We start from the raw sequence: 11,148 nt of genomic DNA on the forward strand, positions 1-11,148 counted from the left end.
TGTGTTTATAATAGCAGAAGGTTTACAACAGCCAAGTGTTCATCAGAAGGGGACTGGTTAAATGAATGATGAAACTAATACAACATTGTAAATTATTGTCAATTAATTATGGACAATTATTTGACACTGTAATTATTGTCAACTATACTTCAATATAAAACTAAACAATATTTTTGAAAAGGAAAATAAATAAATGAACGATGATAAACGATTCATAGATCATACATTGTATTAACGATCCAGGCTCTGTTGTAGGCCCTAGGGATGCCCAAATGAGCCTAAGCGGCAAAGACCCCCCCAGCCCCACCCTGTGGTTGTCCCCCTTGTGGAGTGTGGGAGGAAAATCAGACAATAAACCTGTTTAATAAGTAAATCAAACTGCACATTAGAAGGTGGTGAGGGTCGTGCTGAGAACGCAGGGATGCCGAGTGGAGGTGGGGGTGGGTTGCAGTTTTCAGTAGGGTGTCCCGGGTACACCTCACTGAGAAGGGGATGTTAGAGAAAGGCTCAGAGCCGGGTGGGACACCCGCCACTCTGGCAGAGAGTCACTGGGAGAACACCTTTGAAGGGCCTGGCATCCAGCAGGCTCTGAAGGACAGTAGCTGTTGTTTATTTCAGTCCCCAGGAATTAGCAAGAGCCCCCAAAATGCTTATCTAAGGAAGATGTCTAAAAGTTTGCAAATGAAGAGTGGGAGGGCTTGGACTCTGGCGACTGTTTTTTATCTGCCTCCCCAGAAAGCAGTTGAAACATCTCATGCAGGGGAAGTTTCTTGCCTGTGTGTCTTGTTTGCCCACCCACCTTTGTAGCAATCCATCTGCCCATTGTATTTCTTTCTATCAGTTTCACTGCGTGGAGGAGGCTCCCCAGCTCCCTTGTCCTTGATAAAGTCCGGGAGGGCCCCCATTAGGCAATGATGAAGCTGTTGGTGTGGTAAGGTCTCTCCTTAGACAGGAGGTTACTCAGCAGCAGCCCCTTAAACGGTGGGAGTCAGTCCATATCAGTGCATTTATTCTGAGTCTTGGCAACAGACACGTGAGAGGTACGAAAGGGATCTGTGGGTTTTTTTCCCTGACTCCAAGCAGGCTTTTATCTAGCACCTTCTAAAAATGGCTCTGGTCTCTTTAGGGTAACAGGTTATGGGGTCTGCTCTGGTTTAGATGTTACCTGAAGTAGGGAAAGGGGCTCCTTCACGGGGAGAAGAGACAAGAGATTTCTATACAAAGCTGGAAATAAGTATCCCATGAGATGAATAAAGTCCTAATGGGGGGATAAGGAAAGGCTTCCCTGGCACCAAGGACACTGCTGGTGGGACAGGAGGAGACACAATTGGGGTTTTGACACAGGGAAATGGGGATGGTGTCCCAGGCAGAGAGCACAGCAAAGAAAAACACACAGAAGCAGCTAACAATGGAGCATATTCAAGCTGTTCTAAGTAGAACCTTTTGTCTGGAGCACAGTGATAAAGAACATAATAAATAATAGTAATAACCAACATTCATTGTATACTCACTATGTGCCTGGCAGCATTCGAAACACTACATCCTCTCTCTAACCCCCACAACACTCCTAGAAGACAATATATTAACAGCCCAACTCTATAGGTGAGGAAACAGAGACAAAGATCGGTTGATAATTTGCCCATTTGTGGCTGAGGGGTTTATAACACACCACCACCACCAATAATAATAACCACAACTATTAGCTGCCATGGATTGATCGCCAAGCCCTTTCCTGAGTGTTGGCCATACCTCCTCCTCTGATCTGACCCTCACTGTCCAGGTGAGGAAACTGATGCTCGGTAAGCTCAAAACCATGGAGCTGGTTATGGGTACAGCCAAGATGGAAATCCAGAACTGACTTCTAAGTCGTGGTTCTTAACCACTCCATTGAATGACAATTTCCTTAACTCACAAGCAACAGAAGATATGTTTTGTGTAAATTCATTTGGCAACTGGAATTTGGAGGAGAAGGAGGCAAAAAGCCTTCGTATCAGTGAGAGGAGTAGTTAACCTGTTTGCCCAACAGAATCATTGGGAGAAGTGTATTATACCCTCCAGATAGTCTGGCTATAAATGCCAGCTCTGTTTCTTACCAGCTGTGCATCCTGGGCAACCTCTCTGTAACCCAGTTTTCTCATGTACAAACTAGAGATGATAATACTTATTATTTAGAGTTACTATGAAGATTAAATGAGTACATTCATGTGAAACGTTTACATCTGTATACAATAAGCATTTACTGTTCGATAATAATGATGGCAGTAATGGGCAGCCAGGTTTGGGAACCACTGAGTTTAGAGCCTATAGAAATAATGTGAACTAGCACTTCCCAAATTGTATAGCTGTCCTCTGACGTGGGAGATAAGAATTTTCTTATCATATGGATTTATCAATGGACTATTTATGAAACAATGAGATGTTTTTATTCTTAGGAAATACAAAGTGAAGTATTTATGTATGTATGCAACTTATTCTCAAATGTTTCAGCAATAATTACATATAGATACAGATAGATATAATTATATATGTTATTACTGCTGAACCATTTGACAGTATACATAGAGAGTATATATATTGAGGATATATGTGTATATATATATGTACATATATATAAATAATCCTCTCTCATAGATAGATAGATAGAGATATAGGTTTAGATATAGGTATAGATATAGGTATAGATATAGGTATGAGAAAGAGGGAAAGAAAGAGAGAAAGGGAGGAGAGAATGTAAGAAAATGTTAACAATTAATATATCCAGGTAACAAATATTGGGAAGTTCATTGTGCTGTTCTTGAGATTTTTCCATAAATTGAATTATTTTGCAAAATAACAAGTAAGAAAAGAATATCTATTCTTTAAAAATCACATTGGCTCACTCAAGGCTCTGAGAAGTGCTGTGATAAATAAATTTGTGTCCCCCAATGCTCCCTGAATGTGTTTAACATGAAAAGCTGTTTCTTCCCTGTTACTTGTAATTCCAGACAACACTTTGGGCATAGTCTCGGATGATACACGTGGGAATGAAACAGAGAAAGGCTATAAAAGGTGCGACAAAAGTACAAACCACAAGACTAGGCACACTGAGTCATGAATTTGGGTTTTGGTTTCTGGGGGGCGGTGATCGAGCTGTAGATAATTCAGCTCCTCTGCTGGATGAGTAGGGGCAGGTGGAGAAGGCATTAAGTTTTACTTTAGATGCCCTTAGGACATGCAAGTAGAGGCTCTGAACAGACAGTTGTAAACATGGTGTGGAAATGGAGAGAGAAGTCAGCTTTCATTCTGAGAATTTGATAGAGTAAACAGTAGAAGTCAAGTGAATGGCTGAGACCACTGAAAGATAGAGGGATAGTGGATATTCGTCATTTTTTCCTACTCAGCATCCATTCCCCCTGCTTCAATAACATCTTAGTTTTCTTTTGCTGAGCTACCTACTTCTCACTGAGGACATTCTTGATGAGACTGTCAGTCAAAATGCCTTCCCTCTCTGGCCAAGGAGTGGGCATGTGAACCAACCTGGCCAATTAGATTCTTTCTTCTGGAAATTTGAATGCTGACCAAAGTGACATCACAACCAAAAAATGTTTGGATCCAATTCATTCCAACATCATTGCCCTGGAAAGACTGTACATACACGTTACTTATGTGTCATCTTGCCAAAAATGTTTAACCTGGATCCAATTATGAGGGAACAATGAGACAAATATCAGATAGGACATTCTATTAGACATCTGATGTGGGCTCTCCTAAAAAGCCAATATCATTAAAAAAAAGGAAAAGGTGGAGGAATCATTCTGGACTGAAAGATATTAAAAAGATATAACAACTAAATACAGCACATAGCCTTGATTGAATCCTGAACTGAGAAACAAAACAAAAGCCAACTATATGCATTTAAAAAAAAAAACAGAATATTGGGCTTCCCTGGTGGCGCAGTGGTTGAGAGTCCGCCTGCCGATGCAGGGGACACGCATTTGTGCCCCGGTCCGGGAGGATCCCACATGCCACGGAGCGGCTGGGCCCGTGAGCCATGGCCGCTGAGCCTGTGTGTCCGGAGCCTGTGCTCCACAACGGGAGAGGCCACAACAGTGAGAGGCCCGCGTACCGCAAAAAAAAAAAAAAAGTGGATCAGGGCTTCCCTGGTGGCGCAGTGGTTGAGGGTCCGCCTGCCGATGCAGGGGACACGGGTTCGTGCCCCGGTCCGGGAGGACCCCACGGGCCGCAGAGCGGCTGGGCCCGTGAGCCATGGCCGCTGAGCCTGCGCGTCCGGAGCCTGTGCTCCACAACGGGAGAGGCCACAACAGTGAGAGGCCCGCGTACCACAAAAAAAAAAAAAAAAAAGTGGATCAACAAACTAAATATAAGAGTGAAAACTACAAAATACTTACAAGAAAACCTAAAGGCAAATCTTAACGATCTTGGATTTGACGATGGTTTCTTAAATATGACACCAAAGGCAGAAGCAGCAACAACTACAAAAATAGGTAAATTAGACTTCATGAAAAGTAAAAACATTTGTACATCAAAGGATACTATCAAAAGAGTGAAAAGACAACCCACAGAATGGGAGAAAATATTTGCAAATCCCATATTTGACAAGGCTCTAGTATCTAGAATATGTAAAAAAAAACTTTTACAACTCAACAACAAAAAAGCAAAGAACTCAATTCAAAAATGAGCCAAGGTAGAGACACAGATGTAGAGAACAAACGTATGGACACCAAGGGGGGAAAGCAGCTGGGGGTCGGGTGGTGGTGGTGTGATGAACTGGGAGATTGGGATTGACATATATACACTAATATGCATTAAATGGATAACTAATAAGAACCTGCTGTATAAAAAAATAAATAAAATAAAATTCAAAAAACAAAAATGAGCCAAGGATTTAAATAGACATTTCTCCAAAGAAGATATTCAAATGGCCAACGAGCACATGAAAAGAGGCTTACCATCATTAATCATCAGGAAAATGCAAATAAAAATTGTAATGAAATGTCTCCTCATAGACACGGGGACGACTATAGTAAAAAACGAATGGAAAATAACATCCTCTTTGACGAGGATGTGAAATTGGAACACATATACATTGTTGATGGAAATGTATAATGCAGTCTCTATGGAAAACAGTTTGACAGGGTATCCCCTGGAAGTTCAGTGATTAGGAATCTGCGTTCTCACTGCCAAGGGCCTGGGTTCAATCCCTGGTCAGGGAACTAGAATTCCACAAGCAGCGCAGCACAGTCAGTCCATCAATCAATCAATCAATCAATCAATCAACAAAACTGTTTAACAGTTCCTCAAAAAGGGAACCAGAGAATTACCATATGGCCCAACAATCCCATGACTCCATATTTGCCTGAGAATTGAAAACATGTGTTTTAACATTAACTTGTACACAAATGTTCACAGTAGCATTATTCATAATAGTCCAAAAGTGGAAATGACCCAAATGTTTACCAACTGATGACTGGGTAAAGTATATTTTGTCTATCCATATAACAGAATATTATTCAGCCATAAAAAGGAATTAAATACTGATACATACTACAACTTGGATGAAACTTGAAACCAAGCTTTATGAAAGAACACAGGTATAAAAGGCCACATATTGTATGAATCCATTTACATACACGAAATGTCCAGAATAAGTAAATCATGGAGATAGAAAGTAGATTAGTGGTTGTCAGGGCCTGAGGTGGGGAGAGGGGGGGAATGGGGAGTGACAGCTTAATGGGTACAATTTCTTTTTGGTGCAATGAAAATTCTCTGGAGTGGATAGTGGTGATGATTGTGCAACACTGTGATTGTGCTAAGAGCCACTGATTTGTACACTTTAAAATCGTGATTTTTTAGGTTATGTGAATTTTACCTCAATAAATTAAAAAATGATTAGAAAGTGTGATCCAATTCAGACTAATGGAATATAAGGAGAGCTTTGCTAAGTGTTTCTGGGAAAGTTCTTCCCAGTTTGCTGGGAGACATTCTGGAAATTTTTCTCTTTTTTCCTCTGACCATTGTAATGCTTGAATGTGATACCCAGAACAGCTTGGGTCATCTCAACAACACTTAAAAAATGATGCCCATCTATGGAGGAGGGGATGTGAAGTTTACTTACATGCTATTTTGCACTGTGCTCTGACTAAATGCTTCCCACTGGATAGGTAGTTGGGGGCTGAATTTCAGCCTCTGTTCTTCTTGGTATGTGGTTGAGTCTTCCCATGGAAAGAGATAATTTTTTCTAAAAGTTGTTCTTCCATAGGGGCCTTTTCTCTAATTTGCTTAAGGCCTCCATGTATACTAGTGGCAGCCCTGGGGCAATCATGGGAATATAAGGAAAAGGAGCCAGGGCCACAGGCATAGTAGCTTTTAAAACTGCCAAGTGTCTGGATATTCAGTTATGTTTAACATTAAATTTTCTTACCAATATGACAGCTTGATTTACATTAAAAAATAGTCTCATCTGTACCCCAGTGTTCATTGCAGCACTATTTACAATAGCCAAGACATGGAAGCAACCTAAATGTCCATCGACAGATGAATGGATAAAGAAGATATGGGATATATACACAATGGAATATTACTCAGCCATAAAAAAGACTGAAATAATGCCATTTGCAGCAACATGGATGGACCTAGAGATTATCACACTAAGTGAAGTAAGCCAGACAGAAGACAAATATCATATAATATCGCTTATATGTGGAATCTAAAAAAAAAAAGATACAAATGAACTTATATACAAAACATAGACCCACAGACAGAAAACAAATTTATGGTTAAAGGGGAAAGCGGGGGAGGAATAAATCAGGAGTTTGGGATTAACATATATACATTACTATATTTAAGTAGATAACCAACAAGGACCTACTGTATAGCACAGGGAACTATACGCAACATTTTGTAATAACCTATAAGTGAAAAGAATCTGAAAAAGAATAGATATATTGTATATGTATAACAGAATCACTGTGCTGTATACCTGAAACTAACACAACATTGTAAATCAACTATACTTCAATTTTAAAAAGTCTCATCATTCAGGTGGGTTTTTTGTTTTGTTTTAGTGGAAGGGTTAAGGAGGGAGTAAAAATAAATCAGGCAGATAGCTGCTGATTTGACATGTTCCTCTAGCATACTCTAAAAAAACCTGCCCAAGATCCATCTGTCCCCTGAAAAGGACTGAGGGAGATCTTTAATCTAGACAAATCCTCCAGGGGCATAATATTTGGACATTTTAAACTGTCCCATAAACTGTCATGTATTTTCTATTTGATTAATCATTGACCAACAAGACAATTGGCTTTATTACATATTATTTTTATTCAAGAAGGAAAATTTATAAATGTTATGTACAAATGTTCTTATAAATGTTCTGTAGAATTTGTTTGAATCTCAAACAAATTTAACTTGACATTTAGACTGAGAAGCAATAAAAAAAATTTATTGATCACAAACACACAAAAAAAGTTCAGGAAGGAGCTTCCCTGGTGACGCAGTGGTTGAGAGTCCGCCTGCCGATTCAGGGGACAGGGGTTCGTGCCCTGGTCCGGGAGGATCCCACATGCCGCGGAGCGGCTGGGCTCGTGGGCCGTGGCCGCTGAGCCTGCGCATCCGGAGCCTCTGCTCCGCAATGGGAGAGGCCACAACAGTGAGAGGCCCGCGTACCGCAAAAAAAAAAAAAGTTCCGGAAGAGGCCAAATGAAGTGCTGGAGCATTCCAGGAAGGATAAGCATCAGGATAACCAAAATCCTAACGGTGGATTTAAACAGGACTCTTGGTTGCAAGTGACGAAAATTAAAATCAGCTTAAACCAAAATTTATTGACTCAGGTATCTAAAATGTCAAGTGGTAAATTTGGCTTTAATCATGGTCCAGGAGCTCCACAGTCTCTATCACTTGGTACTGCTTTTCTCTTTGTTCCCATTGAAAATTAATAAAGGAAATCTCACTAAAGTTAGATCCAGGAATGGCCGGCAGAAGAAAGTCTCATACATTACCACTCATCATCATTTGCAGGCACTGACCTTCATTTGCATGCACTGACCTTCACTTCCACGCCACACAGGAAAAAGGGAAAATTGCACTCCCAATTAGGAAGCGCAACTACGTTACTAGCCCAAAGGAAGAATTTCTCCTCCCTCAGCAACTGCCCAGCCAATGGGAAACATTGCAGCTCAGCCAATGGGAAGCCACCACCACCTACTTTCCTCCAATGAACTTTCACTTAGAACAGCACCTCCCAACTCCCCACCCCTCCTTTTTCCTATAAAAGCAGGCTCCCTTTGTTTTCCTGAGATGCCTGTGGTTTGCTATAGATTGCACGTCTGGAGTTGCAGTTCTTTGCTTTTCCCAAATAAACACATTTTGCTGGTAAAACTGGCTGATTTTAGGTTCAGTGTCATTCTCAGTCAGGTTCTTCTCACTCAAAGATGACACCCAGCACTTCCAACTATATCCTGCCTGGCAACCCCCAGAGAAAGAGTGCATCCCTTGTCCAGTAGCTGCAGGGATGTCTTGGGTTTGAGGCTCATTGGCCCTGCTTGGGTCATGTGTCCATTCCTGAACCAATCACTGAGGCTGATGGGGGTGTGTGGAATGTCCTAAATGGTAAGAACTGGGTCTTATGTCCACTCTTGCAACCCCACTGAAAGGGGCGGGTGGGGGAGTAACTGTCCCTAAGTGGTACTCTAGGGTGCTGTCCATTCTGGAAGAATGGACAAGAGAACCTGAGCAGAAACAAGACGTTTAAAGCACATGACAAAGTCCTCCACCGTCAGCCCCTTCACATTCACTTTGTGTCTCTCCTCTCTGCCCCTGTTGCTTGGACCTGCTTTCACTTCCTCAAATGTGCTCATTGCTCCACCTCAGGGCCTTTCTAAATGCTGTTCCACGTTCCTGGAATGTTCTTCCACCACTGTACCTAGTTAGCACCTACTTATCTTTCAGCTTTCAGGTCAAATGTCACACTTCCTCAGGGAAGCTGTGACAGTTATTATCCAAATATGGCCACAGTTATATCTCCCATGGTACACTCTTCTTACAAGGTGTTTTGACACTCTGCCCATTGAGAAGTGTGGTCTGTGTTCCTTTCCCTTGAATCCAGGTGAGCTTGAGGCAAACATCAAAGTGACACTATGTGACTTTCAAATCTAGGTCATAAAATGTGAAAAGCTTCTGCCTGATTCTCTTAGGATGTTCACTCTTAGAACCTAGCCACCATGCCACAAGGAAGCCCAAGCAGCCCACAAAAGGGCCCTGATGGAGAAGAGCTAGGACCCCTAACCCAAATCCCTACCTGAATTCCCAGCTGTCAACCAGCACCAACTTACAGGCCAGGTGAGTGAGCCATCTTCGAGAGAAGCCTCCAGAACCTGATAACATCAAGTGACAGAAGCCGGACACAGAAGGCCACGTTTTGTATGCCTCCACTTATATGAAATGTCCAGATTATGAATATCTACAGAGACAGTAATAAAAGAAATGTTCACATATTGAGATATAGGGAAGTCATTCTGGCTTATACATGAGTTAACTTGAATTTTATGCTAACTAAAATAGCCTGTTTGTGGCCCAGCAAACATACATTGTACATCTGCTTTAATTATTAGAGAAAAGGACACATTGACCAAAAGAAAAAATGTCCATGTTAAAAATAAAGATTAAATGCCTCTCTTCCTGGACGCCAGTGCTGGTCCTCCTTTGATGATAAGACTCCCTTCCCAGGTGCCAAGGTCATGCTGACTTGCGGTATACATGCTGACCTGTGTGTTTTCTTTTTTTCCCTTGAAATGTATCCCTGACTTATTTAATGTTCTTTGTTCTGACAAGATATAAAACTGTGCTGGAAACCATGCTTCTCTGGAGCAGTTTCTCAAATTAACGTAAATTAATTTACTCTCCAATCCCAGTCAAGGTGCCCCAGATGACACCACATGGAGCCCAGACTTGCTGTCCAGGTTGAATTCTGCCCAAATTGCAGATTTGTGGGCAACATAAATGACTGTTGTTGGTTTAAGTCACTAGGTTTTAGGATAGTTTGTTACAGAGCTTCTGAGACAGAAGCTTTCCCTAACCACCTCTCCATTCCAGGGCAGGTCCCCTGTTGTCTCTGTATTTTTTTATTATTGTAGTACCTATTCAGTTTGTAATTAAATATTTGATTAATTGCTGTCTTCCCCATTGGCCAGTGTGCTCTGTCACTGTGTTTAGCAAGGACCAGTTCCCAAAGGTGTGTGTACACATGGTGTTTGAAAACTACGTGGCAGATATCGAGGTAGATGGAGAACAGGCAGAATTGGCTTTGTGGAACACAGGTGGGCAGGAAGAGATCACCTGAGGCCCCTCGCCTACCTGGATGCTGATGTTATACTGATGTGTTTCTCCACTGAGAGCCCTGATAAAGGGACATTTATCAGGAAACATCAGACATTCATCAGAAAACATCCCAGAAAAATGGACTCCAGTAGTCATTTCTGTCCCATTATCCTGCTTGGGAGAAGAAGGACCTTTGGAAGGATGAGCACAGAAGGTGGGAGCTAACCAAGATAAGGCAGGAGCTGGGAAAACTAGAGGAAGGCAGAAATATGGCGAACATAATTGGAGCTTTGGGGTAGATGGGGTGTGCATCAAAGACCAAAGATGGAGTGAGAGAGGTTTTTGAAATGGGCATGAGAGCAGCTCTGCAAGCCAGATATAGGAAGGAAAAATCCGGGTGCTTCATCTTGGGAAACTGTGCTGCAAAGCACGGCCCTCATGCAGTAAATTTCGAAGAGCTATTTATTAATCTTAGCGGCTGATTACTGGCCTTTTTCATTTATCTATAATTTATCTAAGATTACATATCAGAAGTCATCTTGCTATCAGTGTTTAGAAGTCGTCAATGATTATCGATGATGTCCAAACCATCTGGCCTGCCAGGGTTCCTCTGACATAGCTCTAACAGCCCTCTGCTCTCCCATCTGACACACCAGGCACTAATTCAAGTTATAACTGTGGTGCTCCAAGGACAATGGTGCTTCAAGGACCAAGGACAACCCTGCCTGAAAAAGTGTCAGTGTTACACCCCCTATCGGACTCTTACTTGCCCTCCCCACCATGTTGTGATGGTTATGAAATTCCTGAGCCCACCTGGGCAATGCCCACCTGGGC

At 41.8% G+C, this 11,148-nt stretch overlaps 1 pseudogene across 1 annotated transcript; it reads left to right on the forward strand.

Annotated features, from left to right (window-relative positions):
• Window positions 1–421: 421 nt before the first annotated feature.
• Window positions 422–10,796, forward strand: LOC308628339 (transforming protein RhoA-like; annotated as a pseudogene). The gene is made up of 2 exons: window positions 422–434; window positions 10,188–10,796. The product of its transcript is annotated as a transforming protein RhoA-like (transcript).
• Window positions 10,797–11,148: the final 352 nt, after the last annotated feature.

The sequence above is a fragment of the Mesoplodon bidens genome (genome assembly GCF_964165515.1).
Source record: "Mesoplodon bidens genome assembly, chromosome: 15".
In the NCBI taxonomy this organism is placed as follows: Eukaryota; Metazoa; Chordata; class Mammalia; order Artiodactyla; family Ziphiidae; genus Mesoplodon; species Mesoplodon bidens.